The sequence below is a fragment of the Lepeophtheirus salmonis genome, chromosome 12 (genome assembly GCF_016086655.4).
Source record: "Lepeophtheirus salmonis chromosome 12, UVic_Lsal_1.4, whole genome shotgun sequence".
NCBI lineage: Eukaryota > Metazoa > Arthropoda > Copepoda > Siphonostomatoida > Caligidae > Lepeophtheirus > Lepeophtheirus salmonis.
Window position 1 is genome coordinate 5,007,213 of NC_052142.2, and position 11,862 is coordinate 5,019,074.

Below are 11,862 nucleotides of genomic sequence, written 5' to 3' on the forward strand. Positions count from 1 at the left end.
GTAAATAGGAGTTGGAAGAATTGGCGGGTATAAAAATGAAATAAGCTCAAATAGGGGTACTATGTATTTTACATTATATAAATTCAGAAAATTTTAACTTACATAGATGCTTGGAAGAAAGAAGATGAAAAATGAAAATGAGATCATTAGATTTAGATGGGAAAGAGGAATTGTGCCCTAAAAAATTGCAAAGTATCTATGTGCTCGGATATTTTCAGGAATTATATACATAGAAGAGGCTGGATTTTCATCAGAAAGTAGAGAAAGACCATATTGACCTAGAAGAACTCTTTCAAAAATATTCAGAGCGGAAGAAGTATGGGAGTACGTTAAAAAAAAGTTAAAGACAGAAAAATCCCCTTGATTGTCAGGGTTCAGAATTGTTGGGGAATTTTAGCCGAACTATCAAACGAAAACTTTTTCTGAAAAGGTCTACATGAAAGCTCAAAAGAAAGGAAGGATATCTTTGTTTCTAACGAAAAATAAGTATATTAAAAACTGTAACTGAGACCCTTAACAATCCTGGAAGTAGAACACAAAATATACTCCAGGAATGTAACAGAAAGACTGAGGCCAGTCTAAAACATAATTTGGAATCAGACCAGGTAGGAGAACGGATGATATCGTTCTGTCCATCAAAACAGCAATAGGGGAAACGAAAGTCCCTGACTATTGCTTTATTTGATTTCTAAAAAACATTCCATTCCTATGAGCATTATGGAGGGAAATTGAATCTTGGGAGTTTTTCTCCTGCATTTATATAGCCAATCAAGAACACAGTAACAGGAGCGATATCAGTAATAAGTATTGATGGCTAACCACATATATGTATATATTGAGAGAGGTACACGCTAAGGGGATCCTATCAGTCCATTTCTCTTCTGCATAGTGATCAGTCCCCTACAAAAGATGATATAAACATGTAGGAGTAAAAAAGTTGCAAATCTATTATTTGCAGATGTGATTATCTTGATGAGTGAACAATCAGATTGGAGATACCCCAGCAGTGTCCTTAAATCATTTGAAGAAAGATCGGGTTTGAAAATTAATGAAGCAAACACTCAAGTCATTTCAAATATGGAAGCTCCAGAGAAACTATTCCAGGAGTCCTGTCTGGTGAAAGTGGCAACAATATTAGGAAATAGCATCAATATATAAAGTTACACTAAAAGAAATGCTAAAAAAGTAGAAGTAATGATTTATTAATTAGAAAACATATCTCGAAACACTTGACAGAATCGAATATTTGAATACAATGATAGTTCCAAGTATAACCCATCTTATGAGATGTCTACCTTATAACGAGGAGTGTCCCAAGAAATGGAATAAGATGGGCATAGAATACGTAAATGTACCAAAATATATAGGAGATTGCAAATGGGGAAGTGGTTTGGGTATGAGGCATGCATCATTAGAAAATTTGCTTCTTCTCCTGGTATATCATAAGAGAGCATTTCAGGTCAATTTTCCCTGGAAGAAGTCTTTATATGTAGTCTGTAACGGAAACTTCGTATACACTACTAATTAAACGCCATTGAAAAGCCTGGTACCAGAAACGAAGATCAAGAAGATAGTGGCAGCGAGTGGAACACTTCAAGGAAATACGGAACTAAAAATCTTCTTATCTAGGGAAATGAGTAGGATTTGGGACCTTCATAATATAAATGATATTTTAAAATGCAATTAAACTTATCACCCTGCAATAGCGATGCTGAAGCAGTCCCTTCAGCTATCCTTCAACCTGACCATAATACCTAAACCCATGAAAATGGTTATAAATGTTCCATGAAATGAAGACTGCGTTTGCAAGATCCAAGTCCGGATGAACTCCACATTTGAATGGAAAAAGAAAAGACGAGAGAATATGTCGAAACAATTTGGGACCCAACGAAACAAAGGTATATAATGTACAGAATAGCATCGGTCAATACTTCAGTCCGAGAGTATTTGACTATGAATGGAGCCTCAGTAGTCACTGTAATGAGACGCGTATATTATAAGACGACTTTAGGGAGTAGAAAAGGCTTAAGAAAGGGGCGGGAGTCCTGGCAAGGGGATTTATATTTAATCCGATTTGAATGAAAGATAGTTTGTTATATCAGATTTTATTTTTAAACTCGAAATAAAATATTTCAAGGATACATACCTCCTATCTCGGAATTGTAGAGAGTGATGGCTGAAAGTTGAAGTTCAATTATCGCAACTTTTTCCTATTTAAGATATAACTTCACAAAGCGGAGAATATACTATTGTACAAGGAGGAGAGTGATCTCGACTTTATCAAGGAATTCAGAGAATTAACATTTGGAAGATCATTGAAGGTCACATTATATATAGGGGGTCGTGATTTTGTCTCTTATGAAGTATTTCGATCCATGGACTAAGGAATGCAGCCAGAGAAGATTATATCTCATTAAGTAACACACTACGACTTTTATTCTATCTAGTATGAACCATTACAGGATGAACGCATAATGAAGATCTGCTATGTCATTATATCCATTAACTACTGAAACATAAAATTACTAAAAACATACATAAACAGGAATATTAAATATACAGTACAAGCTCAAATGATTTTCTAGTACTACGTGGAAATTTATTCCAGCAATTGTCATCGATTGAGTCGAGATCCTTCTCCTCTTACTCCTATAATAAATTCTTCGTTTTACAATGCGTCGCGTAGCACAGTGCTTTATTCCCCCAAAAAAGAGGCCAAAATTATATTTACAGATTTTTTCCATTCCAGTTTTAATTTAATTTAAATATAACTTATTTATGAAATACATATTAGCTTCGACTGTTTTCGAAGTGTTTTTTAAAGCATTTATTTTGATATTTATGAAAATAATTTAAATGTAATATATGTATTTGTTGATACAGGGAAACTATGCGAGAACATAAGTTTAATATATAACTGTTTAAAATATTTAATTTTATCTTCATTTTTGCATCACTTACGGTATGAATATACAATAAAGATTTAGGATCCGCCGATAACTCTTGTTTATCTCCTTTATAATTATATTTTCTAATGTGAGATATTAAGAGATATCTGCTTATTAGTAGATTGTGAATCTGATCTTTGTAAGCCTGTTAATTCTTGATGCTTTTTTTGTAGTGTTCCTAGAACGCAACCTACGTATGGAAGTAATGGACCGAAGGAAGAGCTAATAAAGTAGACGGTCGGATCGGGGTACAATCATACACTAACTTATATTGGTCAGGGATTACTATTTGAAGGATGTTGAGTATTCCATGACTATGGCTAAAACGAATCCATAATTATAAAAGTAAATAAGGCGATGGTGATATGAACCATCCCACTCGCTCGACCTCTCATACTAGGACGAAGTTTATTCTCGTACTTTCGAAATATACCTTGCAGGGTTTCAATTGTCCACAATCAATTCCAATTGTCTTCCTTGTTGTAATGCAATCCACTCCGGTTGGCGAACGCTGTACCACCTAGACAACAAGCCAGTGTTCAGTGTGAATTTTTCTATGCGTCGTAAAGAGGGAAGAGGAGGAAGGAGAAGAAGGTAGATAACCATCCAGCCGCCTAAGAATTCGGCTTGCGAACAATAAATCCGTAGGAGTTTTACCACAGGCAAGCGATGTTGCTCAATAAGTGCAAAGTAATTCGTCTAGTCATGCTTCTTTGTTTTCTTCACAGAGTCTATAATAATAAGTACATTTTGCTATAATATGAGCTATGTTACTCCTTATCAGCATGAATAATTAATAAGTAATAATAGTCTCAAGAAGAGTGTCGTTTTTCATCATTTTTCAGCCTAAAAATGGAAATATGTCGAGTTCAGAAGAGGATAAGGAATAAATTATTCTACAGTTAGTAAGTGACAGGGTTGGATACGGAACAGAAAAATGAACGGCGTTCACGCTTTCCGTACATTTTTGAACGAATGAATGAAAAATGGGGAAAAAATTAACGATGAACGAAAAAAATGACGTTCATTTGGTCGTTCACTTTTTATTGTTTCTGAGGGGTCGTTATGTAAGTACTAGTTTAGAAAGATTACTACTTTTTTTTTCATTATGGATATAATTATTATTATCTTGGGGTCCCTATAATAAAATTAATTTATATTAAAAAATTATGAACCTGATTTTGTATGTATATTGATTACTTTGTATAAAATATCTCATATTACACCAATTGCAAATCACTTGACTATGGAATGGTCGTGTAGGAAATAGGTATTCTGGGTTAGGTAAGATTGCAATTTTCTAAATACCCATTTTTTTTTTCCTTTACTGAACATTTTATTAAAATTTGAATATAATTTAAGACAAGGTGATGTGGTTTATCTCAGATTTTTTATTTTCAGTACTATGCTGTTAGGACCAAGGAGGGCGTAATAAATAACGTTTCAAAATTCTATATAGTGTAAGAAAATATTTTTTTGGTTCCTCTACTTCCGATCTACCTCTGAAGTCTGAACATAAGATTACTCTATTTAAGGTTACCATAAATCAGCTCTGGATGTAACCAATCAGTTCCAGAATTCTACTAAAAAATAATTATTTGCTATAGTTTCCAATTTATAATACTAATGATTTAAAAATTATATAATAAGTTGTTTCTAATTATAAGCATAATGCAAATCAACAAAGGACCCTATTTCCAAAATTCCTTAATTTGAAGAGAACCTTTAATCGATGGTTGGCTGATTTAATCCAAGCTTTTACTAATAGTAAAAATAGATCAAAGGGATTATTAATAAAATGAGTTTTATCAACTTTATTCTTAAATTGATAATGATATAGCATCAGTGGTAACTCATTACGGGCGATTATTTTTTCTATAAAAACAATTATGGAGCCCGAATCAGTTAAATAGTTGAGGTTACACCAAAGTTTCCCCTTAGTAATTATAATTAAAGATGTGCCCTCTTATCTGGGAGATTGATACTATTTCAGGAAACATACCATATAAGTTGAGAATATTAAGTATTACTCATTATGAACCAGGCCCTCAACCAACAGAGGCCCAGAGCGCAACTAATTATATTTTTAGGGAAAGCCTATTACATGGGTTATATCTTTAATTTTAACACTATCTATATTAACATCAAGCAAAGTTTGTCCGTCTCCTTGTTTTTGAAGGACTCATTTTTAGCTAAAGCTCAGAACTTCATATTTAAAAAAAAGTTAAGTACCTTTGAGGCACCTCAACATAAAAATAATCTTGCACAAAAAATAAAGAAAATAATCCCAATTTATTAATTTACCTCAAATATACATTCAACCCAATATTTCAAATAAATATTCGAAATAATTAAAGGCTTTGTATTTCAATTTGTGGGATGAACTAAGACACTTCATAATTTTTGCTATGGTCATACTTTATTTGATTTAAGATATACTGGCCCAATATGGTCTTTCAAATAAAATCCGTCAATTTTTATTATGACGATACACCCAAAGGGTTAATAATATTTGATAGAAATTGACAATTATTTGCCCAAAAATACAAAAAAAAATTTTAAAGAAAATTTCAGCTAAAAGATCTTTAATGGTTTAATTAACTCATTGATTATTTGGTGCTAGAATTGCTCCTTCTTATATTCATCTAATTTCATCGTAGTGCTGAAAAAAATATAAAAAAAATAATTTGTACTAAAGAAAAACATTTATATCCATTATACTGATTTTTTTATGTAAGATCGATCCAGACCAATTTTTTTTTAGACCAGTTCAGACCAAACTTCTTTAAATGACCAAATCAGTTCGGTCTTCTAAAAATCATAACGGTTTCAGACCGGCTTAGAATTTCCAGACCGAAACCCAACACTGAAATATATAACTTTTTTGGAGTATTTATATATTAATAATGTGTACAAGTAAAGATTTTGTACAAGATGCAACTAAAAAATGAGATGAATAATATTAAATGAAGGATTTACTGAGATGTGGATAATTAAATTACATATCAATGATGTAATCTTTCACTATTTTAATACAAATAATGAATAGGAAGTACTTTATTTAATTTTAATGAATAAAAAGCGGGCTTAGTTACAAAAAAGCAAATATGAAAGAATAAACTTCTTGTGGGATCGGTAAATTGAATATTCCCACGACTACATGGCAACAAATCCAATAAAGTCAGAGCTTGTAAATATAAATGTACTAGAGGGAGCTACTACTCGGGGGCCCAATTTCTCATCATGGGATAGCTTCAAAAGGGTAACACTTGGTTTTGTGATGAGGATGAAGTATGATGGTAGTGTATCCTTGGCCAATTTGTCAACAAGTTCTTCCACAGAACTCATTTTATTGAACTGTTGAGCCCTATGTGACAGCTTGAGTTGGCCTTGATGAAGCTTTAGGGTTGAGAAGGAGTTGGGATAGTTTTGCCATAGGGATGGTACTACATCTGGTTTGATATACCTGTAAAAGAAGGACAGTTATAAAGTTACACATCAAAAGTGAGCAGCTGTCTTACCTCTTCTATAGAGCCTTGCCAGGGGTCTGACTTCTTTTAGACTCACAGATGAAATCAGATTCCTTGAAATGCAAGGAACACAGCTTTGTACTTTTGGATGGTGGCTAATCTGTCTTCTTGAGATCTGTTCTCATGGAATGGCTCTCAGCAAGGCGCTATCAAGTCCGGGGTTTCTCTCTTTGTTTGGCCACGGATGGATCGTAACACCAGTCTGTTGTGGCTCGTTGTCATAGGCCCTAGAGCACAACACTTCGTGGGTATAATTGGAATTACAAAACACAATAAAGATGGCGTCCACAAAGTAACTAATAATTATTAGTTATTACTTATCATATTACCAAACACGTTGCATTGTTTTTTTTTTCAATGGACCTATGTTGTACGCGTATTTGAATTCATCTTTGCGCGTGCCCGGTCCTTTCAGGAGTCCTTGCCTCTACCCACCAGTTCAGGGTACTATTACTTTTGAATTTTAACGTTTCCTAGGATTATATCACCGCGTGCTCCTTTCTTCATTTAGTTTCGCTCTTTTCTGTTATATCACTAAGGGTGATAATTTTGGTAAGAATAGAAAAGCGTGCTAGGAGAAAAGAAGAATTACTTATGGCATCATTGATTAAATAATATACATCTTCTTCTATCAATCATGAACGTTATCATTCCCGCCTTTATTATTCAATATTAATATAATATGAGATGGTGATAGTCGATAGAGAACTGAATAAAATCCCCAAAATGACGTCGCCTTCTGTCTGGATTTATGAAAATGGAGGCCCAGGAATTTGGAAAATACTTACCAGATGAGAAACAGATGGTTTGTCGGATTTGTCGATATAAATGTGCCTTTAGTCCCCTGTCTAGAATTACACGCCACTCATTATCCTCATCTCATAACAAGAGTATGGATATTCATCTATAAAATCAATTTGACGATGAATACATCAAGTCAGACTTTAACTTTGATCTCACAACGATGCTTATTGCTTATAATATAATCTTATCCATTGCTAATCATCTACGTTCAAAAAATTTATGGAGAAATACACGGGTAAACCTATCCCTTCCCGAGGAACCATCATTAAATTAATGGAGGATGTTGGTACTGATGTCATATATAGAAATACATATAAAAATGTTATGAGTCATCCACACCAAATGATGATCAAGTTATCAGTAAAAAGTATTTACGAATATCGAAATGGAACTCTGAATTTTGTAAAATCTCACAGTAAGTATTCAATTTTTTTTAAATCTAACCATAAAATATGATTCTATTTTAGCTAAACATATCAAGAATTATGATACACAACTCAGTAAAGGGCAAAAACAACTGTTTAAATGGTCACAACAACGGGGGTAGTAGCTTTGGATGGTTTGCAACTAGTTTGTCTGAGATTACTTACTTCGCTTTAAGACTTGGGTATGATAATTAGGTTTTCCAATATTACATAGTCAATAAATATTACTTTTTTATCACTAAAGGCTTAGCTATGGTTGATGGGCTCCAAGAAATGGTGTTCAGAAAACTCATAAAAGGCAAAAACAACTGTTTAAAGGGTCACAACAACGAGGGTAGTTACATTGGGTGTTGCATTATAATTAACAATTGTGTATATCCATCATGATAATAGTATGTTGTTATATAAGCATACCTAAATAACGGGGGAAATCTTTTTGATGCTCTTAATAGGGAGTAATATCGCCGGACATTACTACATAATTAGCTTTTGCTCTAAATCTTTACGATGAATTTATTTATAAAATTTTTTTATTAGTATATTTATGATATATATATTTTATGATTTTATGATTTTGACATTTACTTTATTAATAATAATTAGTTAGATCTCATCGGTAGAGATATATCTATCCTGTGCACAATTGTATATAGCAACTTCCACATGAAGAAGAGGGGTGATTATCTTTTTGATTAAACTTCACGTCTCGCTTGTGTATTGCAACCTAAAGTTATGACATATTTAACTGAATTCCGATGTTAAAACAAGAAAAAATTATCTGGATCAATCTATTATTTCAATATTCTGTATTTATAATTTATTATTATTAATAGTTATATGATTTTAATTGTTTAATTTTGTATATTTAACTTAAATGTTTAATGGTTTATTTTTTAGTATGTAGATTATATTTAATTAAAGCCTTCTTTTTTAAACTTTGAGCTTCAAATATATTTCAAATACTCTACTTTGTTGTTTCATTAGCTATTATTCTGAGAATAAGGTTCATAATGAATTACAATTTCATGGAGTGTGACGTTTTCAAATCTACTGTAACGGATAAAAAACGTCGAAGTCAATTATACGTAGTATATCTTCATTAAACATTTTGCTAATAAATACATTTGTTATACCCTCAAAAATCATAATAAAGCAGGCAGATGATAATCACATCAGTATTTTAAACAATGATACCATATGTCTTTTTTCCCCCCTCCTCCTTGCACGCGTTTTTCTCTACAATATTATCAACTATGTATATCACTACGAGTCAAGTGATTATAAAAGTAGTTGGTTTAACCAAAAAAAAAACAACTCATATAATACTAAAATTTCTGAGCAATAGGAGTTAATAATAGATATATTTAGCCAATCCAACCCTTCTCGATCTATCTTGGACGACAGTAATAATTCCGTCTTAACATTTTGTCAAGAAGAAAGTACTATGGATTTAGACCAGGGAATAGATACCCAAGAGTATAAAGATCCCTGGCCATACCTTAAGAACTACTTAAAATGTATTTCTCTGACAAAAAGATCTAATAAGAAGGGAGACTATTACAGATCCTTTTAAACTGATATGATATCTATCACCAATATGATATATAATAAGAGAAAAGAAAAATAAACAAACACGACAGCCGTTCGAATGAAAGGAGTGCTAATCACATAATTCTCCGTTATTAATTACAGTATCATTAGTCATGATGGACTATTCATATTGGACAAGACTCTTGGATTGACAGACAAGCATTTCCAAAATACTATGCAAGAGTTTCGATTTCCACTTCGTTATGATCCAGGATGTGTCATAAGAAGATTTTGTTGGCTGTGGAGCGACAAACCACTGAGAGGATTAGGGCAGGTAGTCAAAGGTCGAGTCGTTAGAGAGTGCGAGGAAAACTGTAAAGCTCAGTACAGTTGGAGCAATCTGAAATTGCAATAGAACGATGGTCTTTGTCTCTTCATAAACCTTCTTTCTTGCCAAAGAGAACGAAAAAGGTTGCATTATGTAGTTATCTAAAGGACTTGAATTATCGAAGTTGTTTATCTAGGACTGTGAATTCATACTTCCAATGTATCAAGCCAAGTATAAGAACCATAAAAAGGGACTTATAGGCTCTTTCAACGAATTTTTTAGTGTATTTTTTTAGTATGATACAATGACATTTGAATATGTAACTACGTTTGTAATAAATAATAATCGTTTTCAGTGATATTTATCAAAGAATATGAATATTATAACTCTATATATACATTCATTTCAATTTAGAATGAGAATACAGCTCCAACTTCATTAACATGTAAAACAAATATTAATGTAAATTCCTTTGTTTGATTCCATCAATTAATTAATTTATTGAAGAAATGTAAATAAATATTTTATGACGATAGAAACGGCTCGAAAAAAAATTATTTGACACTCACGTAATTATCTAATTTGGTTAATTTAGGTACGTATAGATGTAGCCAACTCTATGGGAAGGGTTCAGGCTCTCAAAGGTTTCAAGTGTCTTATATTTCTCTTAACTATATTTTATTTTAGAAGTTTGGCATTTGTGAAACTGTTGTGTCTATTTAACTCAGGTTTACCTTTCAATTAAAGAGGAATACAATCTTTTTTATTTCATTTGATCATGGTGGGTATTAGTCCACTTCTGGGGATAATAAATACACTAAGTATGAATTCACAGCCCTAGATAAACAACTTCGAGAATTCGAGTCCTTTAGGTCTTGGGTCAAAGATGTCTAACTGAAGATCTCAGAGCAATGGACGATTCAGAATCTGTGTCCCATTAAACAGTGTAGACGGAAACAGTTTTCTGTAGCTTTTATATCAAAATACCATGGAGAAATGACACTGTTGAGCAAGAAGTCAACCGATACGTGTCTGATGAATCAAGTGACATTTATTCTATACTGAGCTAAAGGAGAATTAGGAAAGTCTTCCTTAAGATGAATACCATCCTCCCAACAAGTACCTCAAGTGAGAGACTCTTTTCCAAATCTAATTTAGTGTTTCAGTCAAACAGACAGAAACTGTCTGAGAAATACTTCGAAATACAGCTGCTTTTAAATACTAATGACTGTTTATAAGTATAGACGTTTATTATATAACTAATTCTAACTTTGTTAATTTAGATGTACAAATGAAATATAACCAAATTAAAAAATCTGATTTAATTAAAATAAAAAGAATTAAACTCATATAAAAGACTTAACTAAATACATTAAAAGAACATTATTCATACATGTATAAGCTGTTAGATAAGAAAATTTGAAGAAAAAAAAACAACTGTTCAGTGGAGGTAAAACAGATTTGCTATTTTATTCAAATTATTGAAAAAACTGGAAATGGTCAGTTTTTGCCATGGCATGCTTTAAATTGTTAGCCGATTGATATGGTCTTACTGAAATAATTATAACAATAGTTTCATTACGGAAAAATGTAATATTATGAATTTATAAAAGCTCCGAATTTACTGGATTTGTTGCTATGTAGTCGTGGGAACATTCATCTTTATCACTCCCACAAAAACTTCTTGTTTTATGTTTTTTTTTCGATGTTAAAAATGAAAGGAAAAATAAACAAATGAACAGAAAAAAAAGTGAACGAATGAACGACGAACGAAAACTTTTCAGAAAATGGACGAATGAACAAACAAACAGAAAAAGGGTGAACGGGTCCAAGACTGGTAAGTAATAGAGGACTAAGGTATGAAATGAATTTTATGGTTGCTCGAAGTGGTTGTTAAGTAATGAAACTTTCAAGTTTGAATGTAACCTAATCATGATTTCTATAAATAATCAAAATTTTAATTGTAAAACAAAAATATTTTTCAATTAAAATAAATACTTAGCCTGATTGCTTCACCATAGGCAAGACACATATAATATAATAAATATTTCTAATAATCCTTAATCTCTTTTCCTTAATGACAAAAATTGGCTAAATATTGAATTTTAGTTTTAACCTAAGAGTTAAATACGAAGAGCTGCATTTAAAATAAACTTTGGAAGAAGTTTTTACAAATTTAGAGCTGAGTTATGTCCTTTTTTTAATTACTTTGTCGGCTTGAGAGGAAAAAATATTTCAAATGTGTTTACATCTCTGAAAAATGATGGGGATTGAGTTTATAGAAATGTATTAGCTCA

General features: G+C 32.0%; 1 long non-coding RNA gene across 4 annotated transcripts; it reads right to left on the reverse strand.

Annotated features, from left to right (window-relative positions):
* Positions 1–2,812: 2,812 nt before the first annotated feature.
* On the reverse strand, positions 2,813–7,668 carry LOC121127190 (uncharacterized). 4 transcript variants are annotated; one of them, XR_005867627.2, is made up of 4 exons: positions 6,470–7,457; positions 5,670–6,414; positions 5,253–5,610; positions 2,813–3,679 (listed from the first exon to the last, which is right to left on the reverse strand). It is a non-coding gene; the product is annotated as an uncharacterized lncRNA (long non-coding RNA). The 4 variants fall into 4 exon arrangements; XR_005867625.2 differs by having other exon boundaries at positions 5,253–6,414; positions 6,470–7,458; XR_011782872.1 differs by having other exon boundaries at positions 2,813–5,610; positions 6,470–7,448.
* Positions 7,669–11,862: the final 4,194 nt, after the last annotated feature.